Raw genomic sequence first — 14,697 nt, 5'->3', positions numbered from 1 at the left:
AGATCAGAGAGAAGCTCCCTCCCACCCTCTCTGTCCCTGTTCCTCTATTTCTCTGAGAGAACGCAATATCACAGCTCTGTATGGCACCAAGGAGCTTCAGTGTACAAAAGCAGCTTTAATTCCCCCGATGGTGGAATCTGCTCACTCTAACAAGGGTATCAAAGTAGTTCATCAATGAGAGGATATTTAAAACTTCTATTCTCACAAGCCTACATAACCATAGGAGGAGCACTATTGGGAGGGTTATTGGGGTGTGGAAGGACAAATAGAGGCACATAACAGAAAAACAGGCAGATAAACTACACAAAAACAACAAAGACACATACAGATAGTTTTGGAGAAAGAGAGCAGGAAAGCCCTTCTCAGATTTGTAGCCGAGTGACTAATGACATGGAAATTCCTGTATGTAACTGGTTTAAAGGCACAATTAGCCTTGCCCCTTGTGCCCTTCATAAAGCACTGCCAGTGCAGATTAATTGATATAATCAAAGGCCGAGTGAGCTTAATTTATGAAGCCAGAATTCTCCAGAGCAAAAGTTATAGTGTGAATAAAAGGAATAACTGACTCACTGTACGCACACTGTGTGTGTGCATGTGTAGGAGGGATTGTTTCATTTTCACAAGAGGCGGGATTTCATGTCTTTATTTGGAATACATCTGTTTTACACTTGGCTTGCTATGACACCTCATAGGAGGCCAGGGTCAAATGAAGTGCAGGAGAGCTTAACAACACTCGCACACCAGGGGAGGCTGGGCTACTCAGCAACTAAAACTTGGACGCACAAATTGATCTACTTTCACACACACACACACACAGTCGCACAGATGGACAAGAAACCACACAGATAGACAAATTCTCTAGACTCATAAAAATCCTCCTCTTTTTCTTGAATGAGGCAGACTGTGGGGGCTATGTCAAACAACGTGTATTAAATGACTCAGACACATGTACAATAATCTACTGTGCCTAGTGGTCTGCTTCTGTCTTTCACTATCTTTTTCTATCTAAAACTCACAAATGGAATGTGCTCGGTGCAAAGAACTCAATCAGGGGTGAAAGCACAATGGCAGCACTGCATCCCTACAGAAAATATGTTGCTTGGTGTGGTGGAAAGAGGGGAAGGTGGAGCCGACGCTGCAGATCGATTGGGATTCTCATTGTTCAGATGGGTTATAAAGCCCTCTTTGTCCGCCCATGCTCCTCTGACCTTTATCAGGCCACTGAAGAGGGCAAGCTCCGTCAGGCTGAGAGGGAAATGCGATGTTTTGTTTTGCGCTTAACACACTGCTCACAGATTGCAGAGCTGGCATGGTGTGGCGGACACAGACTGTCTGCCGACCTGGGCGCTCGCCGCCCTGCCCGACCTTGGTACCACTGCGCCAATGTGCCAACGAGGGCTCCATGACAACCTTCCTTGCCTAAAACATACTCTCCCTGAGACAAGGCTGGAAAACCGAAATGGGCTCAAGACACAGAGTTCATTAACAGATAAACGGCGGGAAGTGGGGGAAAAGAAAGAGAGATGGAAATAAATGAGGAAATGACAACAGACAGAAGATATGGGGAGAGGTTGGCAACCGTCCATGAAAAAGACAGCTGGCAGCGACATCCTTCACAAACCTGGCGATGCAAGCGGCACGATGGAAGAAACCTCCAGAGACATAAAGAGAAGGAGAAAGGAAGGAGGAGAGGAATAGAAGGGTATTGGAGGAGGGGGTTTGTGGAAGTAGATAACGTGGATTTCATTTCCAGATTCCCGTGCTAATTAACACAGTTCCACATACAAGGCCCCCTGCCTGCCTCGCAGCCTGGCCCTGGTCTTCAGTGCCGACACAGAGGAGCGGAGAGCGAGGCAAAAATGCGAGTTTATGCGAGCGTGTGTGCGAAAGAGCCGGGGGAGTATAAGGGATGAAAAGGGATGAAAGGTGAGGCGAGGTCTGGTGGCCTTGTCTGAAGGTGAGTTGGCTCCCCCGCCAGCCTGCAGCCTGGTCCCTCTGGCGGAAAGAAGGGGGGGATGAAGACGAATGAGTTGGAGTGTGGGGTTGCTGATCAACGGCCGAGGCACTCACCGGCCATTTCACTCTGTCGCTCACCTCATCCAGAGGGAGCAAGTGAGAGAGAGGGACAGAGAGACTGAAAGAGAAGTGAGGAGACCAATGAGCCGGCACCGATCCAGTCACAACACCACAGACACAAATCCTGGTTCTGTACCATTAGGTCCAGACTGTCATAAATCAGACAACGCCAGCCAGCAGGACGGAGGAAGAAGGCCAAACAGAGAAGTCAAAAAGCCACAGCCACACAGCACTGATCAGACAGCAGAAGGGAGGGTGGACACAAACAGCGACCTTTGAACAGAGGAAGCATTAACACCAACAGCAAATAGGCTCCACACACATTTTGGAGGAGCTGGACAGATTAGAGATGGGCAGTGAAACTCAATGCTTTTTGAGCGCTGACTGAAATGTATCCATGCCTTTTCAGACTTTTCGTCTTGTATATTTTTTCTTTAAAAGGATATTTGTTTATCTCAATCAGGAAATTTTTATGGCTTTACTGATGGTTGACAGTAGAGAGATGGCAGAAAATGAGGGTGGAGAGGCAGCGATCAACAGGCAACAGAAGCCCCTTGCTTGACCAGACCCATGGAAGTTGCGGTTTATGGTCACTGCCTTAAATGCCTTGGCCACCAAAGTGCCCTGAAGCTCTTTTTCCTGCTTGTGCTAACACAAACTAAAACACTTATTCCATTAGGAGGTCTGGTATGTTTTGTTAAATTAAGAAGGAGTTCTGCATAAAAAGGTATATATTCATTAAGTCATTGTAGCGGAACTGACACAAGTATTGCATTGGCACTGGACTCGAAAGATTTACCAGCTTTAGGACGGAGTAAAACATGCTTTTTAAAAGCTACTTCACACAAAAGGGAATGTAGCCTAGAGTCTCTGCTTTTGCATCTCATAAAAGCCTGCATTAACATACATGATCCAGATTGTCCTAGTGCTAGTAGACTAGGCATTTAGTCATTAGGATTTTGTCATTGTAAATTGCGATGCTTGATTAGAACATGTGGGTTAGCATTTCCATTTGGTAATGCCATTACTGCAGCAAAAGCTTCATTAGCATTACTGCATGTAATAACCTCAACAAGGGATTTCCTAACCCAGATTTCAACCACACCCAACCCAGTCATGCTGCTTTGGCATGAGCCCTCCTGGCAAATGAACAACACATCTGCCCTGAAAGGAATACATATATATTGTATGAAACACTAGAGAAAAGACAAATATTGCTTGTGTGTGTGGGAGAGTAGTGTATAGTATAAGAAAAGATTTGATTCGATGTAACACTAAGTAGGAAGTAAGGCTACAGATTGGCACAAACTGGCAGCAGCACAACTCTTGGTCTTGCAACAACTTCTGGCAAGCATGTGCCAATCCTTCCTTACACAGCACTACGCCATGGGGGGCTGAACACTTCTACACTGCGATCCAATTAATTTCATCTCTGCACACAACACATTTCGACATGCTAGGAGCGTAAAGAGAGGAAGTGGAGGTATGAAGGGGGTGAAGGTGAGCGGCGGGGCAAGTGGGAATAACTGAGAAAGAGGAAGTGGAAGGATGGGCCAGGGTTGAGGAATCTCAGAATTTCTCGTATCTTGCATTTGAGTTTCTGCACAGGGAGAAGAAAATGCAATTACACGTGCCCTCTCAGCCTTTTCGGGCAAGTGTGGTGTGTAGAAGTGAGGGGGTAGTGGTGGGATTTGTACCCTGTGGCGGCCAGCACTCCCATACTCTATGCTAATAGACGCTTGTTCTGCATTCTAACAGGCATTTGGTGGCAAGGCTCTGAGTGGGGAGCAGCGGAGGGTGAGTAGAGAGCATCATAAATGTAAGAGGGGGGGCGGGTCTGTTGCCTCGTGTCTCCAGAGATAGTGGGAATAATGAAAAACTCTGCTGGGACTTCAAAGCAAACGGCTGGTCATTTCCTGTGGTGATGGCTGATACGGGCCTACATGTTCAGGCAACAAGCACGCACACACTTAGTCACACATTCCTGCCAGCGAAACCCCGGCCAATGAACACCACTTCCTTTGATGGTATATCGGAGCCAGAAAGAGGGAGAACTAAGTCTTAGGATGTAGAATAGATTTGAAAAGCCTTTGTGTGTTGCTGGCGTCACCATCTAAGTGCTTTAGCCACGGCCTCGGGGTCAACACTTACGCAATGTGGGTGTAATGCCAAAAACCAGCTGGTGAAGTTAACTGTTTTTTTCACACTCTGAATTTTCAAATCTGACACTTGCAACATTAAAAAAAATCATTGGGCAATAAAACATGTAAATACATTCTGTTATTCTGTTATTCATTGTTTGAAGCAACAGACCTTTTCATAGCAGAAATATTAATATATTATAGCAGGAAAAGCGCAGGTGTAATTAATAACATTAATAATGGATACATTTCATTAAGGTGTTCCAGTTGCAGAAATCCTGTTTTGTGCGTGGTGGCTGATGGACATGACATACTGGGAGCCTTTATGGAGCACAGCCATCATTGATATTGTTAGTCACGACCAATGGTTGATGCAAAACATGGTTAATAAATGGGCCTTGAGAAATCTGGATGGGATGAGATTTTTTTTTTTTTTAAGCTTAGATAAGTATAAAAAATATATGGGGAGGGGACGGGGTCAGGCATACTGGTAGTGAATTTTAATACACAATACCACAGGCATATCAATGAGCCAGTCATATAAATGGTCACCTATATATAAAACAGGACTTAACACATATAACACAATAATAACAAACTGCATAACTCTCATTACTAGAGTAGCTACCAACACAAATTGAACAACAAACACGTTACAATCCAGAAGGTCCTCACAGATTCAATCATAACATCTCGGGGAGGAGGGGCAGGTTACAAAGCGGAGTTTTCTGAGTTGAAAAGGTTGACTATATCATTTTAATCCAAAGTGTCAATTAGTTCTCTTTCAAAACACAAAAACATGAAGTTGTTCAGTCAATGTAGATGATACCAGGCACGTTCGGATAGTTTGTTGCAGAGGCAAGTCCCTCACGGCTGCAGGACTTTAGAGGAAGGGTTATGATGACCCTCAACAGACTGGTGATATTGAAAAAAAACATCTGCAGAGAAGCTATCCAGTAATTCCTTTAGTGTGGGGAAGTTATTCTGAGCCATAGCTCCATTTAGCAGAAGCTGCTCACTACATGAAACTACCTTTTGACAGTGTGTAACACAATGTAGCATAAAGTCAGTCAGATAAGAGAAGTCATTTTTAGTGGCTAAATATATTAAATTCTAAAAATTTTCAAGACAAAACAAAAATTTAAAGTAATTATTGTTATTATCATTATTAAAACCGGCATTGTCTATTCACTTATTCATTTACTTATTCTATTTTTTACTTTTTTAGGAATCTGACAGGGTGGGCAAGCTGTTAATCACAGATCCGCCTCTGCTAGATCTGTTATGACCTGTCTAGTATAAACCAGCATAAATTAATATAATAAATATAGCCTCCAACACATTTGTTGACAGGCTTTTGATTCATAGCATTCTTATATTGTTCCAGCAGAAACATTTCTATACTTGTTACTGAGTTAGTGGTGGTACTCTGTAGCACATATTTTGTGTCATCCCTCCTCTGAGGTTTCAGTTAACCATTTATCACTTGGGCTCTGAAGATGACTATCTGTCAAAATTAACACAAAATGCAAAAAACTGAAAAGAAAGAACATATGTAAGTGTGCAAGAACAAATCAGGCAGTTCAGATGAAGGAAATGCTGATGGAGATGTGTGTGTTGCTCATCCCAAGGTCAACATACAGTGCTGTGAAAAAGTATTTGCCCCCTTAAAGATTTCTTCTGTTTTTGCTTTTTCGTCACACTTACATGTTTCAGGTCATCAAACAAATTTTAATATCACACAAAGATAACCTGAGTAAATACAAAAAGCAGTTTTTAAATGATGATTTTATTCATTAAGGGACAAAAGCTATCCAAACCAACCTGGCCCTATGTGAAAAAGTAATTGCCCCCTAAACCTAATAACCCTTGGTGGCAACAACTGCAACCAAGCGTTTGCAATAACTGGCAATGAGTCTTTCACATCGCTGTGGGGGAATTTTGGCCCACTCTTCTTTGCAGAATTGTCTTAATTCAGCCACATTGGAGGGTTTTCGAGCATGAACGGCCTGTTTAAGGTCATGCTACAGCATCTCAATTGGATTTAAGTCCGGACTTGGACTAGGTCACTCCAAAACCTTCACTTTGTTTTTTTTGAGCTATTCGGAGGTGGACTTGCTGGTGTGCTTCGGATCATTGTCCTGCTGCATAACCCAAGTGCGCTTGAGCTTAAGGTCACGAACTGATGGCTGGACATTCTCCTTCAGGATTTTCTGGTAGAGAGCAGAATTCATGGTTCCATCAATTACGGCAAGTTGTCCAGGTCTTGAAGCAGCAAAGCAGCCCCAGACCATCACACTACCACTACCATGTTTGACTGTCGGTATGATGTTCTTTCTCCGAAATGCTGTGTTAGTTTTACGCCAGATGTAACGGGACGCACACCTTCCAAAAAGTTCCACTTTTGTCTCGTCAGTCCACAGAATATTTTCCCAAAAGTGTGGGGGATCATCAAGATGTTTTTTGGCAAATGTGAGATGTGCCTTTGTGTTCTTTTTGGTCAGCAGTGGTTTTCTCCTTGGAACTCTCCCATGGAGGCCATTTTTGCCCAGTCTCTTTCTTATTGTTGAATCATGAACACTGACCTTAACTGAAGCAAGTGAGGCCTGCAGTGCTTTAGATGTTGTTCAGGGTTCTTTTGTGACCTCCTGGATGAGTCGTCGATGCGCTCTTGGAGTCATTTTGGTAGGCTTGCCACCCCTGGGAAGGTTCACCACTGTTCCATGATTTCTCCATTCGGGGATAATGGCTCTCACTGTTGTTCGCTGGAGTCCCAAAGCCTTAGAAATGGCTTTTTAACCCTTTCCAGACTGATAGATGTCAATGGCTTTGTTTCTTGTCTGTCTGGCTAGTGAAATTGAACTCAGCTTTCATGTGGTTAATCACAGTTAATTCATGATTTAACAAGGGGGGGTAATTACTTTTTCACATAGGACCAGGTTGGTTTGGATAGCTTTTTTCCCTTAATAAATGAAATCATCATTTAAAAGCTGCTTTTTGTATTTACTCAGGTTATCTTTGTGTGATATTAAAATGTGTTTGATGATCTGAAACATGTAAGTGTGACAATAAAGCAAAAACAGAAGAAATCTGTAAAGGGGCAAATACTTTTTCACAGCACTGTAGCTCTATATGTACAAGAAGCACAATCTGAGTGGTGATCTATATGATAGTGCTATGCCAGCATGTTAATACAAACAGTGCAGTGGCCGTTTCTGGCCAATCCAGTTTCTTATCATATCATTTAATTCTGTTATGAAAGTCAGTCTAGCCTGTAGGCTTTTTGTGATCGTATGTGTGTGAGAGATGGCACCCAGAAGCACATTCCTTTATGTCTCTTTGCAAGTAAAAATCACCAAGAGCACGTGTGAAACAGAGTGAACAAAAACACATCTGGTTCCATTCAGGATGCCAGGAATTCTTTGCCTGCTTGGTTCAGATTACTTCCCAAGCCCTCATACTGGCTGCGCAGGAGAGCAGATAAACTATGCCGCTCAACACAATGTCTCGCCTATTCAACACGCAACTGGAAGGGTGTAAGTTGACAAGGACTAGAGGTGAAGCTGAGTTTACAGGCGGGTTGTGGGTGTAGACAAGCTTTAAGTGGGAGATGCCTGTGTAGCCAGGTGTGCTAACTTATTGCTTTACAGCCACTGCAGACCTCTCCTTACGGTATGTCTAACAGGAACGGGTCACAGGTGAAGGGCACGTTAAAGGTTCCACAAGAAGAAAAACAGCACCTTGATATGATTCTAATCCCTCTCACTGAGATCTACTGGTGAAAGCCAAGCAGTAGAAGGTCAGCTTTGTAAAGATCCAGAGCAGAGAGACAGAGATATAAGGTCAGGAGAATAAGAACCTTGAGAGCATTGGTTAAGGCTGCACTGCAGCATTAGCAGGTCTAAACCACATGAGAGGAGAACTGGAGAACAGATATATTTTCCACTGTTTACTGTCAGAAGTCCAACTGAAGTAAAACATCTTTATTGTTGTTTTGGTGCAAGAGCCCCTATGTGCAGCTATAAAAAAAAACCAAGATGATTTTCTATTCCAAAATGCAATATCTAGACACCTTGAGATCAGTTTGTTCTACACACCAACCTAAATATAATTCCCGAGCGTCACCTTGCCTTTACATTTCAGAATACCCCTCTTCCAATTCCCCCACCCCGTTCTCCTATCTCAGAGGTTTGACAGAGTGATGTCTTCAGCCAAAAATCACCTCGTCTACTTCGGTTCCCCAGGAGATGGAGTGCCAGTGATGTAGACGATTCAATCAGTGAGAAGTGAAAGAGCAGATCACAGACAATACGCCGCGGCCCCATTACCCCCAGTCCTCAGTTACCGCTAGCGCCGCTTAGCTAGGGCCCCCACCTAATGGGCCATAATATCATTTTACGCCATGTTCCAGCTTTTTATACTAGCTCTAAACATAACTCTGTCGCCAAGGCACAATAAAAACAGATATATTTCTTTATTACTCCTCACGAAGCATATCAGCAGATCTGAGCACCCCTGCAAAGGAAACTAATATCTACAGGAACCCGCTTTTTTTCCTTGGCTCATTTAGAGCAGACGCACAGTTGTTATTACATTGAGCTGCACTCTGCCAGCCTCACCTCCCCATGCCATTCACTCAGAGTGTAATGGATGTTTTATTATAATCAAATGAATACAATATCTTCACCATAAATAACCTACTGAAAAAGCCATTTTCTCTGTCTTGCAATATGTTTAAATGTCCATCATGCCTCAAGCATTGAGGTGCCACATGTTTAATTCAAAGCTGATGCAATTTGAGTATTGTGTGCTACTGTAAAAGGTGAAAACAGTGTCTCGTCCACCCTTTGCCAACCCTCACATCCCCAAGCTGCCCCCTTCTACTCCTCACCCAATAATCACACTCCACATTTTCTCCTCAATTTCTAAAGTCATGCGAGTCCCCGACAGGTTCATTACTTTGCATGATAGCAGGAAGAGGAAATGTCACCTGGGAACTCTGCTTTTTAGGGCATTCACTTCCTTCATTTCGTGGAGCAAATGCTGTGCTTGTAAATCTTGAGCCCAGATGTGCAGAATTTCACTTCAGTGAGGGCAAGTTATTATCCGTTACTGGGAATCATTCCCTACACGGGGTATATGGTGCCATTGTCCTGTACCCTATATATCATCAGGTCTGACCAGCCCATTTACACTATGGGGATCTGACAACAGATGAACGAACGCTCTGGCATGAACATGTGTGCTTGTGGTTGTGCTGTGTGTGTGTGTGTGTGTGTGTGTGTGTGTGTGTGTGTGTGTGTGTGTGTGTGTGTGTGTGTGTGTGTGTGGCAAGATGGAGCAGAAGGGGAGTTGGGGAATCCAATCTCTCACACAGAGGAGCAGAGACAGGCGGGCAGATACGCTCCGGGCCCAGAATAACCCCGGCAGTATCCATGAATGAAATGACAGGATTACAGGGGTATTAGAAAACCTGCTGAGATGGTTGATAATGCTGTTTATGGTTGGGCGTCACACCGCTTGCAGGGAAAAAGTCAAACTGTTTGACTAATGAAAATATGGACAAGCCCTTCACGTAGTCACCAAGCAGAAAATTCAAAGCCAGGGGTCTTCTTCTCCATTTACAGTAATGGTTTGGTGTTGGCTATTTGACAGGCATTAACACAAATACACAAAGATTTAGGACTGTGCCATTATTGTGGCTAAATCTCTTAAAAATTGGGGCAGTAAACATAAGCCCTGCTATCCTGGTTAAGAATAGGATTATTGTTGTGTCAACAACCCCCATAGATAATAGTAATTACTGCCCCTATTGCAGTGCCATCAGACTGCAACTTCGCTAGCTGACAGCTTGGTCCTAATTACCAAGAACCACCAATTACTGGCTCCATTTCATTATTTATATTGCTCAGCATACCCAAATAAAAGAGACTTCAGTGACTCTGAGCAGTCACATCTCTGGCAGCTGCAGAGGAGCATCCGGGGGACCTGCTGAATCATTGTGTCATAGGTTTTTCCTGACGATGTACTCGTCAGTATGCACACACAACACTGTTAGAGCAAAGAAAACTGAGTAAAACTACATCAATGAAGCCAATAGAGGGCTGCCCTTACTTCCTTTTTGCCACCCACAGGAAGTCATTTAGCTGCAAAGGAAGTGCATTATCATCTCTTCTTTTCCCACTTGCTCTTATCTGCCAGCAGGGCTGCAGAGTCCATTCTAAAACATCAGCCCTGGACCTTTTAACTTCTAAAACAGTTTGCATGTAGTATCTGCATTCAAATCTCATTCATTCCACTTTGAAATCTATGCTACAATAATTGAATCATCTGCTGCCATGTAAAAAATTCCTCCAAAAATACTAAAAAACAGAAAAACAATTCTTTATCTAGTAAGTTTATTCAACCATCCGCGCACACACACACACTGACTTTCGCAGATGTTTCCCATCACCTTCTGCTGCCAAGCGTCGTCCAGTGATGGCTGAGAGAAGGCAAGCGGGGGTTCGGGGCGGGGGTGTGAAATTCTGCTATTCCTGCTCCAGTGAATTCTGCAAAAACTTGGCAGATCATTGTGGAGATTTGTATGTCTGTGGATTTGATATGAAACTGTTTGAGAGGCTCGTCTGGAGTCTGTCTCTCAACGTGCCTCCTCCTAAAGTGGGTCTGGCTGTTTAGCTTATGTTCCCATAAAGCCTGACGGCCACATTTCTCTGGCCTCAAGAGTGCAGACGGGCGATTAACTCAGCAGACAGGTCTTATACCATCATCTGAGAGATATCCATTACTACACTTTGCTGCTTCAAAATAGTATGCCACCAAGTAAAGGAAGTGGATCCTCAAATAAGGGAACCAAACAAAAAAACACCATCATACGCCATGTTGATTAACCAAGACTCTTTCTCCATTGGTGATTCAGAATAAATTCAATAAATAGTCAAATACAGCTCAAAAAGCTCAAATAGCAGCTCGTGCGCAGCAAGCTACAAAGTGTGTCAAGCTATCGCGTTCCAAAAGAAGAAGCAGTCTAAAAAAGTGATTAAGTACAAACAAAAGGAGTCTACCGTCGTGATCCAAAGCGCTTAGCATTCAGATGACAGTTGCGCAGGGCAGGCCTTGTTTGCAGGGGCTGGAGTGGAGCAGTATATGTGGCCCGGAGGCCGGATCTGTTCCAACTGTGCCCTGGCAAGAAAACGTTCAGCCCAGTCAGCCTCGACAGCTTGGATATTCACAGGGGGCGATGGAAAACTGGAGGGCTACAGTACCGAGTTGGACTTGGGGGAGCTCGGAGTAGGAGGAGGAGGGGAAGGGGTGATGAGTCAGGAACAAGGTGTTTTATATTATTTTGGTACCACAAGGACATGGCATTTGCCGCATTCGATGAGCAAAACCAAACATAGGCTTGTGATGTGGGTCTCTCGTCTGTGTTGGCCTGTGGTGATTAAGTTTATCACCTGGCAGGTCTGTCTGGAGGGGGCCAGCAGCATTTTAAACCACTTTTACACATTCTGAAGGTGTGAGTTTATGCCGGCACTGCAATAACTTGCCCTGGTGATGATTAATTTTTTAAACCTGGAATTGAATTATACATTTATACCTGCAGAGAAAACTAAACAGAAATGACCCCCTATGCTTCACAACAGTTGGAACATGAGGTTTTTCTTAACATGTGCATTTTTTACACTACAACCTTAATAAAGCAGTCGGCTTTAGATTGCATGATACATTGTCATTTGACAAACCATTGTGACAATTTCAGCGTTTCCGCAGATCACAGGCATTAAAGTAAGAATCATCACTTTGATTTAGTGTGACAAATGAATTATTCGCTCTCATCTCTGAGGAGGCATAGTAAAATCTTGACTCATTTTGAATATCATAGAAAGGACTTTTGATGTTGGACAGCTTTCTCCTCACTTGATTAACCTGAACCATCTTCAGAAGTGACACAGTTAGCGTATCACCATCAGCAATATTTTAAAAAAAGGTGGAGCCTTTTTCAAAAACAATATTTTGTATGGGCTTCCTCTTTGAAACATTATCATTACTGTCGTTTTAATGGTCTTGCTTACCTATTTTTGCCAAATTCTTCAAAGAAACACATTTGAAAGGTAAACTAAATGAGTCTCTCATAAGAATAAGAGTGTGAAGCTCCATAGTTGACTGCATTTATTAATGTTCAAAGTATCTAAAAGCAACGCAGCAGATGAAAAGGTCAGTGTCACAACAGAGAAAAAAAAAAAAAATACGATCGGCCCCACTCTCACCACCATAAAAAAGGACAACATAAAAAAGAAGATTCATTTGCTCTTGTGCATCTTAATTCATTCATCCCCAAGTAGCTCTTTGCTCCGGGTTGTGCCGAGGCAAAGCCTCATGGGAGAAATGATTGACACCTTCTAATCCTCATGGATACCAAAAAGCATGTCATCACCATGACATTTACACCATCTTCTGGGATGTGCAATGAAGCATGGGAGCAACAAAGGGATAAAAACTGAACAAAACTCTAAAAATAAGAAGTTTGAATTTTTAATGTGCTGTGTTTTGGGTCACAAGTGAAGCTTAAGTACTTCGTTCTGGCTGTGCTGAATTAATAGAAATTGGGTGGAGAGATGCTTCAGCTCAACCACCTGGGGTACCCTACATTTCAAATGAGCCATATTTTGTTTATCTTTCACCAGCGGGCAGGCTGGCGGGCATGCACCACTGAAGGAAATGTGATGGAAAGTGGGGCATAAGAGTTATGACCTAAGCAAACAGCTGATTATGGAGAAGATGAGTGAGGAAAAGAGTTGTCTGTCAAGCTAAGCCCTCCACAGATGGACGAGCGAAGCGCACTAAGAAACCAGCAAGTCCTGCGGCTTTGTGAAAGCTTTGGGCTTTCAAGTACACCACTGAAACTGTTTAGGTGGAAGTGATGAACAGTGGATAAACCCAAATACAGTATATCATGTGCAATTACATGTTAATATTCCTCACCTTTTCATTCATCTCACTGCCTCAGTGAATCATGGTAACTGCAGATTTTCCACTCTTTAGTGAAATATGAACAGAAGAAAGCTTTTACAGCTGCTATATAAACTATTATAGCAGCAGTTAATTGCTGGGGATCTTCATTTAATGAACATATGAGCAAATTTAATTATTTGCAGCCCTTAATAAACAAGCGTAGATACATACTGGTGTGAGAATAAAGTTTTGACAGAATACAACTTATCCTTACTTGTAGACCAAGTTGACTTGTAATTGGAGTATTGTTTCCTGACACACAAACACACAGTGTTGACCATTTAACTAGCTAGCAATGTTCCACTTCTATGAGCACAATAACAAAAAGTGTTTTCATTGGTGTACTGTGGCACTTAGGGGGTTGGCTTGTGCTTCTCCCAGGTGAGATGGTCAACTATTTGTTGGGTAGCAAAGCTACTGCCTCGCTCCCTTCCCTCTAGTCTGTACACCCTATCTGCTCAGTCCTCTCCCTAGAGCTCACTATCGCACCGCCACTTCTCCTCTTGTACTGACAGCCAAACAATGGGAGCCAGGATTGCCTTAACGAGTAGAAAGTGGAGGCTCGACTAATTAGAAGCACCATCACACCAACCCCCCCCCTTACGCCATTGGCTGCAACCCTCCCTGTTAAATCAGAACAGTGTGATACAGCTTGGCCAGGGCTGGGACTTTTGGGCCCATTGTGAGAGAAATAGGGGCTGGAAGTTGTTTTTTTTCTGGCTACTGGCCAATGGGGGAGCGTGGTAATTGCCCAAATCCCACTGTGGCAAATGAAGAGAAAGAGTGTGGCAGGGTGGCAAGCCAAGGAAAGTGAGGAAATGCTGGGACCAAGTGTGGGAACAATAGTCTAGCAACAAAAAAATACAGATAGAGAAAGAGACAGAAGTTTAAAAAAGGCATAAAACATAAATGTTTAAAAGAAGAAACATGGTATGACATGTAGAACAAGTGATTCAGAAAAAAGCCAGAGCCTGAGGACTCCCCGTTGTGTGAAAATTATACCAGAAGACAGAAAACTGGACAAAGTATTGTGAGTTTAAATGAAAATAAAATGACCTCGGGTGCTACTCACTAGGGAGAGGCAGACAGGGGTGCAGAGAGCGTCTTGGCTGTTGGAGTGGAACAGAGCAGGGTGCAGCGGCAGCTGCACAGTGGGCCCTCACTGGATACTTCAATCACAGGCAGCCGAAGCCCCGGGCAAACTTGGCCAATTAGCCGCACACTGCCGCTGACCCCCAGCTTCATTAAGGGCCCGGGCTCTGGATAAGGGGAGAAGGGAAAGACAAGGATCAGAAAGACAGAGAGAGAGAGAGAAAAAAAGAGAGAGAGAAACCATCAGCACTGGTCAGGTTTGACAAGACGCACATGCATTTGCACGGGCACACCTGCTAGAGGTGAAGCTCAAGGTTACAGATAAACACAATTAGCTGTGTGAGCACACTCCACCACATATGTACACACTCGCCCT

The 14,697-nt window shown here is 43.5% G+C and overlaps 1 protein-coding gene across 1 annotated transcript in view; it reads right to left on the bottom strand.

The window, feature by feature from the left end:
* The window catches only part of plxnb2b (plexin b2b), a 115,205-nt gene that overhangs the window by 77,353 nt on the left and 23,155 nt on the right, over positions 1-14,697 (bottom strand). The window contains exon 2 of the mRNA XM_070830166.1: positions 14,302-14,488. The gene's annotated coding sequence lies outside the window, so the exon portion shown is untranslated. The remainder of the gene's footprint in view (positions 1-14,301; positions 14,489-14,697) is intronic.

This window comes from Pempheris klunzingeri, chromosome 5 (assembly GCF_042242105.1).
Source record: "Pempheris klunzingeri isolate RE-2024b chromosome 5, fPemKlu1.hap1, whole genome shotgun sequence".
NCBI classification, from domain to species: Eukaryota; Metazoa; Chordata; class Actinopteri; order Acropomatiformes; family Pempheridae; genus Pempheris; species Pempheris klunzingeri.
This window is presented reverse-complemented; position numbering and strand designations above follow the sequence as displayed.